The sequence below is a fragment of the Canis aureus genome, chromosome 10 (genome assembly GCF_053574225.1).
Source record: "Canis aureus isolate CA01 chromosome 10, VMU_Caureus_v.1.0, whole genome shotgun sequence".
In the NCBI taxonomy this organism is placed as follows: Eukaryota; Metazoa; Chordata; class Mammalia; order Carnivora; family Canidae; genus Canis; species Canis aureus.
The window spans coordinates 51,282,453-51,300,774 of NC_135620.1; the positions used below are offsets into that span (position 1 = coordinate 51,282,453).

Sequence of the window (18,322 nt, forward strand, 5' to 3'; positions counted from 1 at the left end):
GGTCCCGGGATCGAGTCCCTTGTTGGGTTACCTGTGGGGAGCCTGCTTCTCCCTCTACCTATGTCTCTGCCTCTCTCTGTGTGTCTCTCATGAATAAACAAATAAAATCTTAAAAAAAAAAAAAAAAGATTTGATTTGAGAAGCATGGTGACTTAACTGGCAAGGAGATTCTCAAGTCCAGACACAAAGATTAGATGTAACACTTGGCACAGTTCTCCATGTGCATCTCCACAATGAGGTCAGTTGAGGAGGCATGAGAATTCCTATGATACTAAGTCAATGTTAGCAGTATAACAAAAAAAAAAATCTTAAAATTATAGTGACTTACAACAACATTCATTTGTTTTCTTATAGACCTGAGAGTAGCCTGGGCAAGTTCCACTTCACAGTGCAGGTCAGGTTCAGGTCAGCTCCACTCATCTTTTGTTTTCCTTGGACCAACAGCTACCTGGGATCTGTTCTTCTGGAAACAATGACATAGTGTGAGAGACAGGAGAAGAACCACACAATGTCTTCTTAAGCCTCTTCTCAGAACTGAACATTGTCGCAAACCAAAGGGATGGGGAAAGATACCCACAACCTTCATTTGGTAAGATGTTCTGCAGTCTCAAGACAAAAGCTGTGAATGTGTGATGGTAATTCATGGAAGGAGTGAAAAAAATGATCATATTAATCCAATCAACCTCACTATTTTATGTTTTATTTTGTAAAACAACTTTGTAGTAATGATGACTATCAGGGCCAAAAAGGAAACAAGCCATTGGGACCATAGAAATACTGCCTTGAGTCCTGCTGCTACCTCTACTTAGGAACAACGAGAATTAATTTTTAAGCCTGCAGAACTCACTAGTGACTGGGTATCATATGTACTATGATTGTGTCATTTCCTCAATTAGAGTTACTTTGTACTAAAATCTCTACTGGAATCTTAAGGAAAATTATACAGTACAAATAATGGTGAATTTCTGGTAAAAGCAACTTGGAAAAAGCACATCTAATAAAATTTAACATTCATATTAAAATAAAATCACCTATGAAGTCTGAGCCTGAATGTAAACTACTCTCCTATATTTTCCAAAACAAAGAACACACTCAGTCTTGGGTGCTTTATATTCACATCCATCAACTCATTGCTCCTCAGAACAAATTACCATATTATCTACTCCCACACAACCACCACCTAGGGAACAGACCAGCCCCCAGATTCACACAAACATGCAAGAGAATTCAAACACACACAAAAAAAAAAAAAAAATGGAAGAAAGGAGAGCCCTTGAATCCGAACTTCTTCTAATTAAATTGGACCAATTTCACCTTCTGCTTAAAAAATAACTACAACAAGAATCTAAAAATTGATAATCAATTTTTTTATTTCTAAATAATGAAGTGAGGGATCTTGATGTCTTGTTGACTCGAGGATGTTGACGCTAAAAATCATTCTTCCACATTGGGTATCAGAACTACTATAAATAGACACAATGTGCCCACATCCCTTAATTCCTATAATCCATGCCCATGTGTCTTATATTAACTCTGCCTCTAGGAAGAAAACTTCTGCTCAACAAACATCATTGACATATCATGTTGCCACATAAAGTATCTAACCTTTGTCCCCTGAAAATTATTCCTACAGCCATAGCCCTGGTACAGGCCTCAATATCTCACTGTCTGCATTAACTCCTCCCTCCTCCTCCTCCTCTTCCTCCTCCTCCTCCTGCCTCTTTCCCCCTTCTTCTGCTCCCCTTCCCCCCCACCCCCGCAGCTTCCTCCTCCTCTTCCCCCCACCTTCCTTCTCCCTTCCTTCTCCTCTACCCTCCTCCTTCTTCTCCCTCTTGCCTCCTCCTCCTCCCTTCCCCTTCTCCCTCCTCTTCTAAGTCTGAGTCACCTCTCTCACTGCCTGCTACTGCTGGGCCAATGCATCCATGAGACGCTTTGCAGCAAAGCTCATCCTCCTTGGAGATTCCACAGCATAACCTGCACTGCATAACAGTTTCCCCATTACGGCAGTGAATCCAGGGCATCAGATTGTGGCAAAAGGGCCTGTACAACTCTTTTCCACATCCATTTCTTGTTCCTAGAATCATAAGGTGATTTCAGATACCTCAGTTCCAGACATCACTACTGATAACAGTTATGGTTGAAGCACTTAATCCAGAAGTGGGTCTGCCCACAAGTGCAAAATATTTAGAAAGTCAAAAATAATCCCCCCAAGTTTTCACAGGCAGGTCGCTCAAGGCACATGTGGGAGACAGAATAGAAGGAAGCAGGTAAAGTATGTGCTTCTGAGTCTGGTGACTTGGGTTCAAGTCCAGGCCCTGCCACTGCCTCACTGTGTGAAACTGGGGGAGTGGCTGGACCGCTTGGTCCCCAGTTCGGTCATCTATAAAATGAGGTATTGTTTTTATATGAGATCTTTCATAAGATTTAAATGAGATCACTCCCAAAAAATGCTTTTAAGCACATGGCTTGGTACATAAATGCCGACAAATGCTTATTACTACATTTTTGCTGTTGTATGCAAATTCTCCACAAAACAATATTCCTTAAATTATCTTGTCTTTTCCTTCTAGAAGCAGACACATTAGATTCATAGTGGGTAAAAAGAGTGCCTAGAATGTAGATTAGTGCCTATCACATGGTCAACAAGTGACTGCTCCCCATTGATTTTTCCTTTCCTTCCTGTGCCATCAATTCACAATTTCCCATACTAAAAGAGAGGGAAAGAGATGTTAACAATCCAAAATGTTTTGATAATCCAAAAATAATGCATACTCAGCTTCTAGAAGTGCATTTCATATACTTTATTAGAAGAATATGTTCAATGTTCACAAAACTTGAATCAAAGTGATTTTTTCACTCAACCAATAGATGTTAATTAAGACTATGCCCTATGCTTCTCCCTCTGCCTGTGTCTCTGCCTCTCTCTCTCTCTCTACGATAAATAAATAAAATCTTAAAAAAAAAGGTGGGGGGGATCCCTGGGTGGCTCAGCAGTTTAGCATCTGCCTTCAGCCCAGGGCATGATCCTGGAGACCCGGGATTGAGTCCCACATCAGGCTCCCTACATGGAGCCTGCTTCTCCCTCTCCCTCTGCCTGTGTCTCTGCCTCTCTCTTTCTCTCTCTCTCTCATAAATAAATAAAATCTTAAAAAAAAAAAAAAAAAGACTATGCCCTAGACCAGCCACTGCACTGTGTCTTCAGTACAGGGGAGAACACTGATCTCTGCCCTCATGGAGCTTAAATTCTAATGGTGGCAAGGAGGCCATTTCATGGCTTTTGCAGGCCTGCGCACTTTTGTGTGCCTCTTTCTCCATTAAAAAAAAAGATTAAAAATTATATTTTATGGCTGTGTTAACATAAAGATGAATTATTAACATTATATATCAAAACATTTCTTTGACCTAGAAATCCATTTTTTGTCTTTTGATTTTAAAAGAACTTAAAACATTTTTTGTGGATCTCTCAGAGTATTTTGAGCCCTAAGGACTACACCTGATGGAAAAGATAGTGACAGTAAAGTGAAGGTGGGAATAAAATATTCCAAGCGGCTTTTGAGATTTTTTTTTTGCTGAACCATTTGAAAGAAAGATGCAGACACTATGATATTTGGCTTCAAAATACTTCAGCAGGCATCTTCTAAACAAGCACATTTTCCTATGTATCTACAGTATCATTATCATACCTCAGAAAATTAACATTAATTCATGAAAGTACAGTATTTCAGCCTATATTATAGTTTCTCAGTTCCATATCATATAAATTTTGTATTTTATATTGATACTTCTACCTTGAACCAAAATTATATTACCAGATTTATTCATTCACATTATTTGCCACATTTGTCTTTAGATAACATCTGTGTTAAAATTTACTCTCTCATTTTTAAGGGTTAAAATGTGTATTTTGCTGAACTGCTAGTGATGCTTTTTTGAGACACAAAGTTCTCTATCTTATATTCTTTAATTGTTATCCTTTGATAATTCTTTTCTTTCTCCCCAAAATCCTTAGCCCATACTTCTTTTCAGGAGTGTTTTCATGCATCCAGTTGCCTAGACTAAAATATTTAAAAAGAGAATTGTCATATTTCATTTGCTGGATGTCATTTTATAAAGTGCATATGATATTTACTAAAGTTAGCAGGCAGATCTAATCATGCATCTTATCTATACCATACTGTCTTATCTACAGTGTAACCTTCAGAATAGACAGCAAATAAACTCAGAGCAAAACTTCCATATAAATGTGTGATTTATTTAATTTCTCACAACCTGGTGAAGGCAGGTTAGGAGATTAGCTAAAGTTGTTATCAGGCTAAAGATACAGGCTTAAATATCAATCCTTATACATCTACTCTACCTTACATCTTCTATGCTACTGTTCCAGCTGAAAACAGAGCTGGTAATAATACTGCTATATGATTAAATGAGATAACCTGTGTAAAGCATCTAACATATAAACTTTACACAATGTTTCCCACCCCCTTCCTTATCTCTTCCTTAATGTTCCACTAAGAGATCATCTCCAAGGATAATTCCCACAAGGAGAGCTATGCCTCCCCTAAAACTTTCATTCCTTCCACATAGAGAGGCCCACCTTGGGGTCTCATCAACAAGTAGCAAAATATAAGTAACAAGAGATAATTATAGAGACAGATATGTGCTTTATTTGAAACATATGAAACAAAATCATCAACATTTTCAGTAATGAAAAACATTTAATCAAGATTTCATTTGCTAAAGCAGGCAAGTGGGGCGCCTGGGTGGCTCAGCGGTTGAGTGTCTGCCTTTGGCTCAGGGCATGATCCTGGGATCCTGGATCGAGTCCTGCATCAGGCTCCCTGTGGGGAGCCTGCTTCTCCCTCTCCCTATGTCTCTGTCTCTCTCTCTCTCTCTCTGTGTCTCTCATGAATAAATAAATAAATAAATCTTTAAAAAAAAAAAAAAGTAAAGCAGGCAAGTAATACTTCAATCATCCAGAACAATGAAGAAGGAGAGTTGCAGTATGTGAATAAATGTCTTATCCTGACTAATTCAATCTAATGTATATAATACAGCAACATCTAAAAATATATGCTTCCACTTCTGACAAGATGGGAGTAGATACATTTTCCCCTACTCTCCCTGCTAAGTACAATTAAAAACTCTGGACATTATATATACAACAATTCAAGAAGACTCTGAAAGGTGGAAAGAAGAAGGACCAATTAAGGACAACAAAACTTGAGGGAGAACACGGTGGTGAGTTCCCTGGGTTTTCTTTTTGCCTTCAATATCCCCAACTGAAGAAGCTGGCACCCAGAAACATCAACAAGCATTAAAAAAATTAATTAGACTGGTCTCTCTGCCAAAGGAACAGATTAGGAGCAGACTAAGAATTTCAGATAATAATCACTCCAACACAGCTAAATACCAGGAGAAAAAAAAAAATCTATGGCTCACCCCCAGTCACATGTGCAGCAAAGAATAGGTGGAGAGCTCACAATTCCCCCCTTGGGAGCTGCAACAAGAGACTCCAACACTCTACCAAGGTGGTGTCAAAGAAGGTCAAGTAGGGAACTGGGACTTTCATCTCTGCTGCCAACAAATGAGGCCACTGCCTCTACCATCAAGCCCATCCCTGAATTTTAACATCTGAAACTCAAATAATGTAATCTACCATATTAACAGACTAAAGAAGAAAAAAAACACCTATTCATATCACTGATACAGAAAGAATTGATAAAATTCAATACCCATTAATGATTTAAAAAAAGAAACAAAAAACTTTCAGGAAAGTAGGAATAGAGGGGTACTTCTTCAACTTGATAAAGAGCAACTTGAAGAAAACCTGCAACTAACATTATACTTCACAATGAACAAGTGAATCTTTTCCTCCTAGAACTGAGAACAGTTCAAGGATGTCTACTCTTACTTAACCAACATTGTGTTGGAAGTTCTAGCCAGTGCACCAAGGCAAGAAAAAGAAGTAGATCAGAAAGATCAGAAAGAAATAAGAAAAGTACAGATCAGAAAGAAATAATAAAAGTGTCTTCAGATGACAAGACTGTCTACATAGAACATGTAAAGGAATCCATGAGGAAAAAAAATCATGGACAAATAAATGAGTTCAGCAAGGTTACAAAATACAAGGAAAATACACAAAATTCAATTATATTTCTGTATACTGGCAATGAGTATGTAGACACCAAAATTAAAAATTCAATACCATTCCCAATTGCTCAAAAAATGAAATATCTATATGTAAACCTAACAAAACACATGATGCAGTTGCTGAAAATTGTACAACCCTGATGGAAGAAAGATCTAAATAAATCAAGAGAAGAGTGTCTCAGTGGGTCAGTCCATGGAGCATATGACTCTTGATCCTGGAGTTATGGGTTCAAGCCCCACTTTGAGTGTAGAGATTACTTTAAAATAAAATCTTATAACAATGGCCACTTTCTTTAATCTCTTTCTTATAAAGGAAAATGCAATAATTGATTAATCTTTGTACTAATGTCATGCTTAGAATAAAGCTCATCACTCTTGGGAAATATATAAATAAAATTTTATATACACACACACACACATACACGCCTAAATAAAAAGACATACTGTATTCATGGATTGGAAGACTATGCATTGACAACTCTCAACAAACCAACATATAGGTTTAATACAATTCCTACAAAATCTCAGCGATATCTTTTGTAGATATAAACAAGCTTATTCTAAGATTTATATAGAATGGCAAAGGAACTAAAAGAGTAAAATAATAAGTATGAAGAATCTGTTTACTGAATTTCAAGACTTATTGTTTAGCTCTAATAGTTAAGACTGTGATGATACCAGAGGAATAAACACACAGACTGATCAATCAAAACAGAGAATCCAGAAGTAGATTCATACAAATATGCCCAACTGATTTTTTCAAGATTTTACTTTATTTATTTATTTATTTATTTGAGAAAGAGATAGTGAAAGAGAGCATGAGCAGGGGCATCAGGAAGAAGCAGGTTCCCCTCTGACCAGGGACCCCATGTGGGGGGCTCAATCCCAGGACCCTGAGATCATGACCCAAGCCAAAGGCAGATGTTTAATCAACTGAGCCACCCAGGTACGCCCCCACACACATTTTTTTTTACAAAGCTACAAAAGCAACTCAATGGACTAAAGATTGCCTTTTAAGAAACAGTGCTCAAGCAATTGAACATTTATCAGCAAAAACAAGAAGAAATATACAATATGAATTCAAAATGCATCAGAGACTTACATGCAAACTGTAAAACTATAACATTTTTAGAAAGAAAAAAAAAACAGGAGAAAATATTTGGAAGGTAGCTCTAAAAATGAGTTCTCAGATTTGACTCCAAAGTATAATCCATAAAAGGAAACTTGATAAATTGGGCTTCATCCACATTATAAAACTTTAGCTCTATGAAAGACCCTGTCAAGAGAAAAGACAAGCCACAAACTGTGAGGAAATATTTGCAAACCACTTATCTGATAAAGGACAAATATATTATGAACTCTCAAATTTCTTTTTTTTTTTTTTTGAACTCTCAAATTTCAACAGAAAAACAATCCAATTTAGAAGACGCACAAAAGACATAAACAGACTCCACCACAGAAGATATACAGAGGGCAGATCAGTACATGAAAAGATGTTCCACTATCGTTAGCCAATAGGGAGATGAAATTAAAACCAAGACGAATTATCACTACATGTCTATCAAAATAGCTAAAATTAAAAAAAAATAGTGACGATATTAAATATAGGTGAGGATGTAGGAAAACTGAATCATTCATACATTGCTGGTGTGCATGTAAAGTTGTACAGTCTCCCTGGAAAACAGTTTGGCAGTTTTGAAAAAAATACACAAACTTTCAAATACAGCAGCAACAGCACTCGTCTCCCAGAGAAATGAAGACTAAGGCTCACACAAAAATAAGTACATGAATGCTTATTACAGCTTTGTTTGTCATGGCAAAAACTGGAAACAACCTAGATGTCCTTTAATGGGTGAATGGTTAAAGAGATTTGCTCATCCCTATCATGGAATACTACACAGAAATAAAAAGGAACTATTGATAAATACAACAAACTGAATGAATGACAGAGAACTGTGCTGAGCAGGAAAAAAATAACCCCCAGAAGTTGCATACTGTGTGATTCCATTTACGTAACATTCTTAAAGTGACAAAATTATAGGAATGGAGAATAGCTTAGTGGTTGCTAGAAGTTAAGGAAGGAGTCGCTGTGGAAGGGAAGTCGTTAAGGAGTAACACATGGCATCCCTGTGATAATGGAAATGTTCTGTACCTTAACTGTATTCAACGTCCTTAGCCTGGTTAAGATACTGTCCTATAGTTTTGGGGAAAGGGCATCTGAGATCTCTCTAGACTACCTCTTACAAATGCATGGCAATCTGTAATTACCTTGAATTTAAAAGTTTCATTCCACACCCACATAATATGCATAGTTTGCCAAGAAGTCATGCCTCTCTATTCCTTATAACTCAGATGGTAATTAAGCTTGTGACCCTGAGCAGGGGCTCAAGGCTTCCCACCTAGGCTGCAATGTCCAAACTCATCAGCTTTCTGCCTGACAAACATTACTGTGAACTAATGCTACTGGAAATATAGGGAGTCTTGATTATCTGCAGAGCTCATTAAAAAGTACTTGTCAGCGGATGTGGCTATGTGGGTGGCTATTGTGATTTGATGCCATGTTTTGCTATGAGCTCCTGAACCAAATCAATTTCTCAACACTTTTTTCCTGCATCAGCTCCCATTCTAGCCCGGAACAGTGGCTGTCAACCATAGCTGAACATTACAATTGCCTGGAGAGTAACTGATTCAATCAGTTAGGGCTAGGATTCCAGCATTATTTAGAAGCTCACCAGGAGATCCACATGCAACCAGAGTTGAGAGCAAACAGGTCCAAACTAAACAGGCAAAAACCCACCTTCACATTGAAAAGAAAATGACCAATACTTCCAGTTTAAAAATTACAGCCAATACTGGTAAGGATGAGGAAGACCTCTATTCTCATTTCTTGCTGAAAAGAGAATAAAATAATTCCCTTCCAGAGGAGACACCAATGACCTGGGGTGAGCCAGAGGGAGGACTCAGAGATTGTTCTCCAGGCCTCCCCAGTCTCAGGGAGGACCAAAGTCAGCATTTACATGTGTGCTAAATTAGAAGCTTGACCCTCAGGCAGTGGGTTTTGAAGTATGAATGGGCCTTTTTCAGGGGAAAAACTCAGATGTGGGCATTTTGGTCTGTTACCTCAAAACCGAGCCCTGGGAAGAGAGCCACAGCAAGTCCTCATCCTCCTGAGCCCATTAAGAACTGTTCCTTGGTCTTATGGGTCTCAAGAACACCAAGACCCATTCACTTTTGGGGCTGGGTACTTGGGAGACCACTTCTCAGGTGGAAATCTTAAAAGTTGGAACACTAGATGTTGGATCCAAGCTGTTCACTCTTCCGGGAGAACCTGGAAGTTGTGAGTTGCTTCCCCATTGTATGTCACTGTGCTAGGGGTGGGGTTTATGGCAAAAGTGTATCTCAGCCTTTCCTACCCATTTCAGTGTGGGTATTTTCTTATTTACCCCATTTGTAGTTATTGCTCAGCTATTTTCTGGATTTCTTCTAGAGAGAATGTTCCATGTGTAGCTGTAGATTAAGTGTACCAGTGGGAGGAGGTGAGTTCAGTAGCCTCCCATGTTGCCATCTTGACCAGACATCTCCCCTTTTCATTTCTTAAAATCAGTAGTGTGGATCTCTGACCTTAAAACAAGTGGTACTTGGCCAGCTCTGCTGGCATTAGAACTCCTAGGATCTTTCTTTATTAATTCTCATAACTGCATGTGAATCTACAATTATCTCAAAAAATTCAATTAAGAAATGCATGGCTAGTAACAGAGTTCATTCATCAAGGCTGATCACCCTAACAGAATCATATATCAACTGTACAATGAAATTTATGCTATACCTCTTACACAGTTCACTCCATCTAACTTATTTTGCAGTACATTTCATTTTTGGGCTATTCATTTATGTGAAACTTTATTTTATTTCTTCAGCTATTGATTTTTGGTGTTTCTCTTCCCAAGTATGACTAGCTTTTTTGTTGTTTATTGCTAGTGATACTTGTATCTCCTTGCTATTATCATTTCATCACGAAAGAATTTTAAAATTTGCAATAAAATAGCTTTCCAAATAAGGAAAAAAGTGAATATAGCTTATTAGAAATAGACATGACGGGGCACCTGGATGGCTCAGTGGGTTAAGTATCTGCCTTCAGCTTAGGTCATGATCTCAGGGTCCTGGGATCAAGCCCAATGTCTAGCTCCCTGCTTAGCAGGGAGCCTGCTTCTCCCTCTCCCTCTGCTGCTACCCCTGCTTGTGCTAACTCTCTTTCTCTTGTCAAATAAATAAAATCTTAAAAAAAAAATAGGTATGAAAATTCTTGCCCAGGGGATATGTGGTCATTCATTTTAACAGTGCCAAGCACTAGCCTATGTACTAAAGATACAGTAGTAAGTTATCTAAACAGGTAAATAAGTATATAATGTTACCCAATACTAATAAATATCATAAAGAATACTGCATCTGGATAATTATTGATAGAGAATGATGGTGACTCTAAGTAGATAGGGTGGTAGTCCAAACAGCTTGTCTGAAGAGATGACATACAAGCAGAGATTTATATTACACTGGAGACAATATATGGTATTAGCTCATAGTCATCAAGACAAAACCAATGCTGGCTCTTCTGAGACAAATGCTTATTAATTCTTGATTCCCAAAAGAATTAATAGAGAAATGGGTTATCAGCCAAACTTCTTTGTCTTTCAATCCAAAGGCTGAGACATTTGGTTACAAAATGAAAAGGCACCAAATACTTAATACCCTCTTACTTCATTGTCCTTTCTTTTGATATTTTTTAAAAGCTTTTCTAGCTCTAAGAGAAAAAAAAACACCATTTTAATGAGCATTGCAATTAATAGATTCAATCCTCGGAAACTAACACCCTTTGAGCTGCTGTGATGTTGACCTTTTCCTGATTTGAGGTCAATAAAGTTATGGTGTTTGTGTCTCCCAGGGAAAATCCCTGCATGTAAAATCATTTGACTCACTCTGGCTTCCCCAAATCCTCCTCAGAAGCTCAATCTGGAGATCAGAGTCGGCTACTCCTTTTCAATTAATTCTCTTTCAGACTTGATCATTGTCCTTGTCTTCATTTATGTCAAATAGTGCTCCCTGTGGAGACAGGCAGCTGGTTATTCTGAGCTCACTCAGATAATCCTTATTAAAATAACCACTTCCCTTGCACAAATCCATCTATCAATCACCTTCACCTTGACAGGCCCATCAGCCTCATGCCTGCTGCCATTTCTGGGTAGGCCTCCTCCCCACCCACCTTGAAACACCGCACCAGTAGCTTCAGGACAGTTTTGTGAGGTGCAAACTGCATGGGGAGGTTTTGAGCTATTTGCTTCTTTAAAAGTTTAATTCAATTTAGGAAATGGTAACTGAACAAATATTATAGCTTCTGGAAAAACAGGTATGGGATCCTAGAATCCCATGTTAAATGAGAATAATGACTTTGCCTAAAAGGTTTCGTTGGAGACAAATTTCCTCTCAGGGAAATTTGGATAAGGAAGATTATTGCTAGAGCTGTGACTATTGCTACCACAACTATAATCACCAGCCAGCGTGTTGGGGGAATTTTAGACTTAGGAAGAGCTACAGATACCCTGAAAGTGAAACATCTAGATGTAATAAGTAGGCCATGCCAACTGGTACAACTTTGCCCCACTGGGGAATGTAACCCTGGAGAATTCTACTTTGGAAATTGGAAAGTCTATGAAATTTGGTTACCAAGTCAGTAAAAATTTCAACATTTGCTCGTTTCCTAAATAAGGTTCCTTCTGACCAACTGTGACTAAACAGTCTATAGATAGAGATCCCAGGCTGTAGTAGGGGTGGTGTCTGTTCTCTTGATTTTCTCCAATCTATCATCCATACCCTAGCCTCCGGCACATCACTCTGTAGCATAAATGTGTTTTTGTCATCTTGTTTTGATAATCATTCAATGGTTTCCATTGCAATAAATAGCAAGTTTAGAATCTCTAATGTGGCTTATGAAGCCTAAATAATTTCTCTTTCCAGCTTCCTCTCTCATCATTGTCAATATGTAGCTATCTTGTGTATAAATGGCACATTTTTCCATGAAGTTGGGTTTTTTCACCTCAGATTATTCGTTCTGCCCAGTTCCTTCACCCCTTCACTAAATTAACTCCTTTCTATCCTTCATATTGCAATTTAGATTTTACTTTCTCTGGAACACCTTCTTTAGCCCTTAAATTACATTGCAAATCTCTCCAACATGCTCCCACAGAATCTCTTACTTATTCCATAAATGGTACTTACAACACTGTGTAATTATTACTAATTTATCCATACTCCCTCACCAATCTGTAAATTTCTTGTGGGAAGATATGCATCTTGTCTTTCTTGACATTCACAGAACAAAACAGGATCTCTTTAACATGAATGTTAACATTCATGAATCATATGAATGTTAACATACATGAATGTATGAAAAGAGCCTTGTCACCAAGAGGCAGGAAATCTGCATTCAAGTCAATGCCTCACTATTTAACCTTGATTATAAGCAAACCATAAACTCCCTGTAGAGGAAAATATAGAAGTAGAAACATGATCCTCTGTCTGCATAAACCAGGTGGTTTGACTGGACAATGCTTCTATGGTCCTGTCAACACTACAATCAATAGCTTCATATGCAAAAAAAAAAAAAAAAAAAAAAATAACTTCATATGCAAGATTGCAAAGTACATTGTGTTGCTCTAAAAATACATGCAAGACGAGCATCCAGGTGCACTCTGAAGAAGAGGAAATATGAACAGTCTCTATAAACGCACAGATTCAAAAAAACCTCTCTTCTAATTGTTATGGTAAGGAGGGAATAACTCAAAGGTGTAGTATAGAAACATGAACACTTGGCCAGCGTATGCCCCAGCTCAGCTCTCTAAAATTCAAGTGTCATTAAACGCTTGCCTTAATTAGGCAGGACTATGACCTTTATTGACTGGAATTTATTTATTAATTTTTAGCATGGCTTTCAGTTGTCATTCTGGCTGTTAATTGGGCCCCTGTCCCTAAGTGAAAAATGTTCACATGTGCAGAATTTGAGCATTTTCCAGCACTAACCTCCATTTCGCCTCCATCATGTTCAGGCAAGGGCAGGATCCTCTCTGTTTTAGCAGAGCCTTGACCGTGTTTTAGCTGGCATGCAAATGTAGAGTGTGATCCATCATGTTTTATTTAATAGAGTCGCTGAGAGAAGGGAAAAAGGAAATTGTTGTGAATTAAATGTCCTTGTCGTTTCAGGCAAGAAGATAAAAGTTCTGATTGATTGCCGAGATGGCTGAAAATGGAAGTATTAACGCAAAACAATGATTTTGTTATGTTTCTATTCTCTGGAGTGTTGCAAATGGCAGAGAACATTTTATTCTGGAAACAGATTGAGAAGGAATTTCTCCCTTGCCAGAACACACAGATTTGGTGAAATCAGGAAGAAGAAGGTAAAAAAACAAACAAAAAAAAAAAAAACAAGAAATAGAGCCTTGGGATCTACATCCCAATCCTGGCCCTGGTATGTTCCCTTGGTGGCCTTGGACAAGTCATTCACTGCCCTAACTTCAAATTCCTTAAGCTTTGAAGATTTGGCTAGATATGAGATCTAAGATCTCTTCACTGCCTATACTGCCATACAATTCTTTCTCCTAAATTAATCCAAGCAATAATTCTTAAGTAGATGCCATCCCCTGGAGGATGCCACTGACCTACTCTGCCTACTAGAACCTTAAATAAAATTATCAGGAGAGATTCCATCAAGTAATGCCATTTCTTATCAGAAAGGGAGACAGAACATAGACTCCTAACTCTGGGAAACGAACTAGGGGTGGTGGAAGGGGAGGAGGGCAGGGGGTGGGGGTGACTGGGTGACGGGCACTGAGGGGGGCACTTGACAGGATGAGCACTGGGTGTTGTTCTGTATGTTGGTAAATTGAACATCAATAAAAAATAAATTTATTTAAAAAATAAATAAATAATTTAAAAAGTTATGCCATTTCTTTTCAACAATATATAAAGAAACTATTCCACTAAGAATGTGATTGTAACAAAAGAAAATATAAGGCTTTAAATGACCCCACTCAATGAATTAAACTTGACAATTTACCAGAGTTAACCTAAGGACAATTACAAACACAATGAACCACATGTAATAAGCAGTATGTTTTTGGTGTTAGCTTCTACTTCCTCCTCACTTAAAAAAGGGGGAACATCCTTAGTTGAGTCAGATAATGAAAACAGCTCTGTCATGGTCTGCTCCAGATCCTCCTTTTTCCCCCATTTCCTGAATCTGCAACTTTCCCTGATTCTATGAATCTCTGGGTTCATACTGTTCCATTTGCCATGTTCACAGACAGAGGCGTTGGCTCATTGATAGGTCCAGCAGTTAAAAACCCTCAGAGAACATTCCCAGCACTTGGCTACAACTGGCCAAGGTTCAGAGTTTAAGGTGAATGTCTTTATCTACTACGTTTCTTTATCTTCCTCAGAAACTACTATTCAGACTTGGGCATTGCTGAAAACTAACAGGGGTTTGATTTTCTTTTCTGCAGAGCACCCGGATGCTTACCCCAGATGGTTACCTCAGATGGTTACCCCAGAAATGGCTCCTGTCATCTCACTCTGTGGTTCCTGCTCTAGTGTGTGTGTGTGAGAGAGAGAGAGACAGAGACAGAGACAGAGACAGAGATCCATAGAGAGAGACAGAGATATGAGCACAGAGAAAGCTGTTAAGAAACAACTACCAGACTCTCTAGCTCAAAACAGAGTGTGTCTGATCTCGGACTGTGCAACATTATCCACTGGATCAAAACTCGAATTCAATATAACACAGATTTTTTTTAAAGATTTTGTTTATTTATTCATGAGAGACAGAGAGGGTGGGGGACGGGGGGCAGAGACACAGGCAGAGGGAGAAGCAGGCTCCATGCAGGGAGCCCGACCTGGGACTCGATCCCGGGACTCCAGGATCACGCCCTGGGCCAAAGGCAGGCACCAAACTGCTGAGCCACCCAGGGATCCCCGACACAGATTTTTAAATAGAATTTAGGTATTAGTCTTCAAACAAACACCATACCCCTTTCAGAACTCACTCCAACAAAGACGGGCACTTTTAAAGTGTTCACAAAATGTTCTTTTAGTTTACATGGGCTTCAGGCTCTTTTTTGTTAAATATCTGATTCTTAAAACACTAGCACAGCTTACATCCGGCAAAACTTGAAGGATAATTCTGTCCGGATCACAAGAGATATGGACTTGACTATCGCTTTTGCTCAAAACAATTACTTCATAACTTATATGATGCAATATCCATGCTTAACACCAGACCTCCCAGCAAGCACTGGTTTTCACTACCGCTTTCATGGCTTTATTTTATTCAAAAGTTGTTTCTGAACGCAGGAAGTCAAGTATAGAGTGATGAAATCTGGTGTTATGGGTGGAATTGATGAAGTCAAATCTCTGCACTTGGTCAAATGGCTTTCAGATAACAACAATCTGATCATTCTCTCAGGCCACCGGGGCATAGCCACACACTCGGTGTGAGGGATTCCCTAGCAGAGAAAATTAACAAATGCAACTCGAATGAACTTCACTTCTTAGAGTATAGAGTTAATGAGCCTGAAACGTGTGAGATTAATTTAGGAGCGTGAGCTCGGGCGGGCTCCAAAGCAACACACTGCATCCCAAACATGAGGGAATCTAGGTCGTTTGTCATAAGGAGGAGCGGGAGCAAGAGAATCAATAGTCCGTATACACCCATCATCCTTGGATGAAAGGCAGCTAAAAATGCACAGGGAGAGTTTCAAAAGATATCACAGCTAGATGCTTTATAGAAATGGGTGAAGCATTTCCAGATGTACTGAGTGAGTTTGGAGGACACGCATAGATTTATATTAGTAAATTTATATTTGTATCTATATTACAGTCTTTATATGAGACTCTTTATAGTTAGCCTTCAATACCCTCATCGTTCCACAATTCAGCCTGCAAGTCCATTATCCTGTCCTGCTACTTTAAAAATATTTAAAAGGGGAGACATATTTTAAATAAAATATTTCAAAGGGAAAATAAAGATAAAAACATAATTATGAAGAAAATGCAATCCTACCTAAATCTCTTAGAAGAAACTTCTAATTCTTTGGCCAGTCTCTCAAGTCAGACTATGGGCTGAATGATATTGACTTTGATGATCCTGAAGCCAAATGTTACTGTTTCAACTTGGATGAATAATGTAACCTTTCTGTGCTTCAGTTTCTTCCACTGAAAAAAATTGAAATAAAAATAGCACCTACCTCATAGAGTCAGTTTACTGTGTGCCTGGGACTTGATGCATTTGTTTGTTTAAATATTTGACTTGTTTATTCATTAGAGACACAGAGACACAGGCAGAGGGAGAAGCAGGCTTTCCACAGGGAGCCCAAAGAGGGACTTGATCCCACGACCCTAGGATCATGACATGAGCCAAAGGCAGAAGCTCAACCACTGAGCCACTCAGGTGTCCTGCATCTGTTTTTATTATTTCAAAATATGTATTATTTTCAAAATGGAATGAAGTTAGATCTCTTCTTTATGCCATACCAAAAAATAATGATGATTAAAGGATTTAAATAATAATGAAGACCCCAAAAAATTCCCTCACAAAGTATACAAAGTTTCAGTTACATAAGAATGAGTCCTAGAAATCTACTGCACAGCATATGGCCTGAAGTTAACAATACTGTACTACAGATTCAAAAATTGCTATAGGTAGGGGCACCTGAGTGGCTCAGTGAGCTATGCAACCAACTCTTGATCTCAGCTCAGGTCTTGATAAATAAATAAAATCTTTTAAAAAAGAAATACATGTTTCTTTTTTAAATGCTCACCTGACTCATAATCAAAGTCATAAAAATTAAAACAACATTGAGATTAGTAACATGTGGTTGTGTCAATGTGAATGTGAATGTGAATCTGGTCTGGGGGATGGGAAACTGGATTTAAGAATGAGGAAATGAAACAGAAAATATTGAGAATGGGATCAATGGTGAAAAACTAAAGGGAAGAGGGAGAAAAGTTTGGTACATCCAAACTGGAGACAGCCTAGACAGCCTTTGGATCTTGGCATGAAATGAATCTGGGTCTGAATCTTCTCTCTGATTATCACTGTTACATACCCTTGGCAAGTTACTGGCTTTCGTGATTCCTAGCTTCTTCATCTATAATGTAAAATACAGACATGAGATTGAGCAAAAGACTATACTTGGTTTGGTCAACCCCATCCCACCTACACCCAGCTTCCAGGGTTAGTAAAACCATTTTTACTGATTTATGCAATTCTCCCTGCAGCTGCTGGTCATGCAGAAACCATCCGGTCCTTGAAGAGCAGGCCAGGCCTCCTTGATCCTCATGCTCCATCAATAAAACTGTCAGCAAGGAAAAAAAAGAAAAACGAAAACAAAAAAAAAACCAGCAGACTCCTGAGGTTAAAAGCAAAATGGACATGAAGAGACTTTCAGATCTTGGTCCGAGCTGTCTGTGCCAGCAACCAGGGAACAATCCCTTCCTGACCAAGGAGTGAAGCAAATGCAGTCAATTTTGCTAACCACTTTTTTTCCTAGGGAGTGCAGTATGGATGATACCCACATTTGGTCCATGGTTATCTTATGTAGTTTGCTTTTCAGTGGTGGCTTTGTATTTGATTTTTTTAAAATTTGGTCACTCTTTATGTAGTTTATGTGCATTTATGAAGTGTAAAGGAATAGTCCCTCCTGCTGCCATAGCATTCTGAAACCCTCTCCATTATTCCAGACATGGAAAGAACATCGTGACAGTAAATAATAAATATGTTCATCAGAGTAAATAAAATGTTTCATAGGAATAAGAGGAAAATATATAGTATGAAAGAAAGAAAGAGGGTGGGAGAGAGAAAGCAAGAGAGAGAGGAAGGTGGGGGAGAAAAAGGATAAAGAGGAACAGTAGGAGAAAGAGCAACTGGTGGTTAGGAGAGAGAGGGGGTTTTTCCGTCGAAGACTGCCACCTGGTGGAAGCGTAGCTGCACCTGTTCTCTGGCCTCTGCTAGTCCTGGAAGGCGGCCAGAGCAATCAGAGGCCGCTGACCTGCAAGCCTTCAAAGCTAAATGAAAAGCAGATGAATAAATGTCGGTGCGTCAGTAGATTCTAAATCTTGACAACACTGA

At 38.6% G+C, this 18,322-nt stretch overlaps 1 long non-coding RNA gene across 1 annotated transcript in view; it reads right to left on the reverse strand.

Annotated features, from left to right (window-relative positions):
* Nucleotides 1-328: 328 nt before the first annotated feature.
* The window catches only part of LOC144321736 (uncharacterized), a 117,347-nt gene continuing 99,353 nt past the window's right edge, over nt 329-18,322 (reverse strand). Inside the window, exons 4-6 of the long non-coding RNA XR_013387279.1 lie at nt 13,222-13,347; nt 11,124-11,247; nt 329-463 (exon numbers count right to left, since the gene is read on the reverse strand). This is a non-coding gene — a long non-coding RNA (uncharacterized LOC144321736). The remainder of the gene's footprint in view (nt 464-11,123; nt 11,248-13,221; nt 13,348-18,322) is intronic.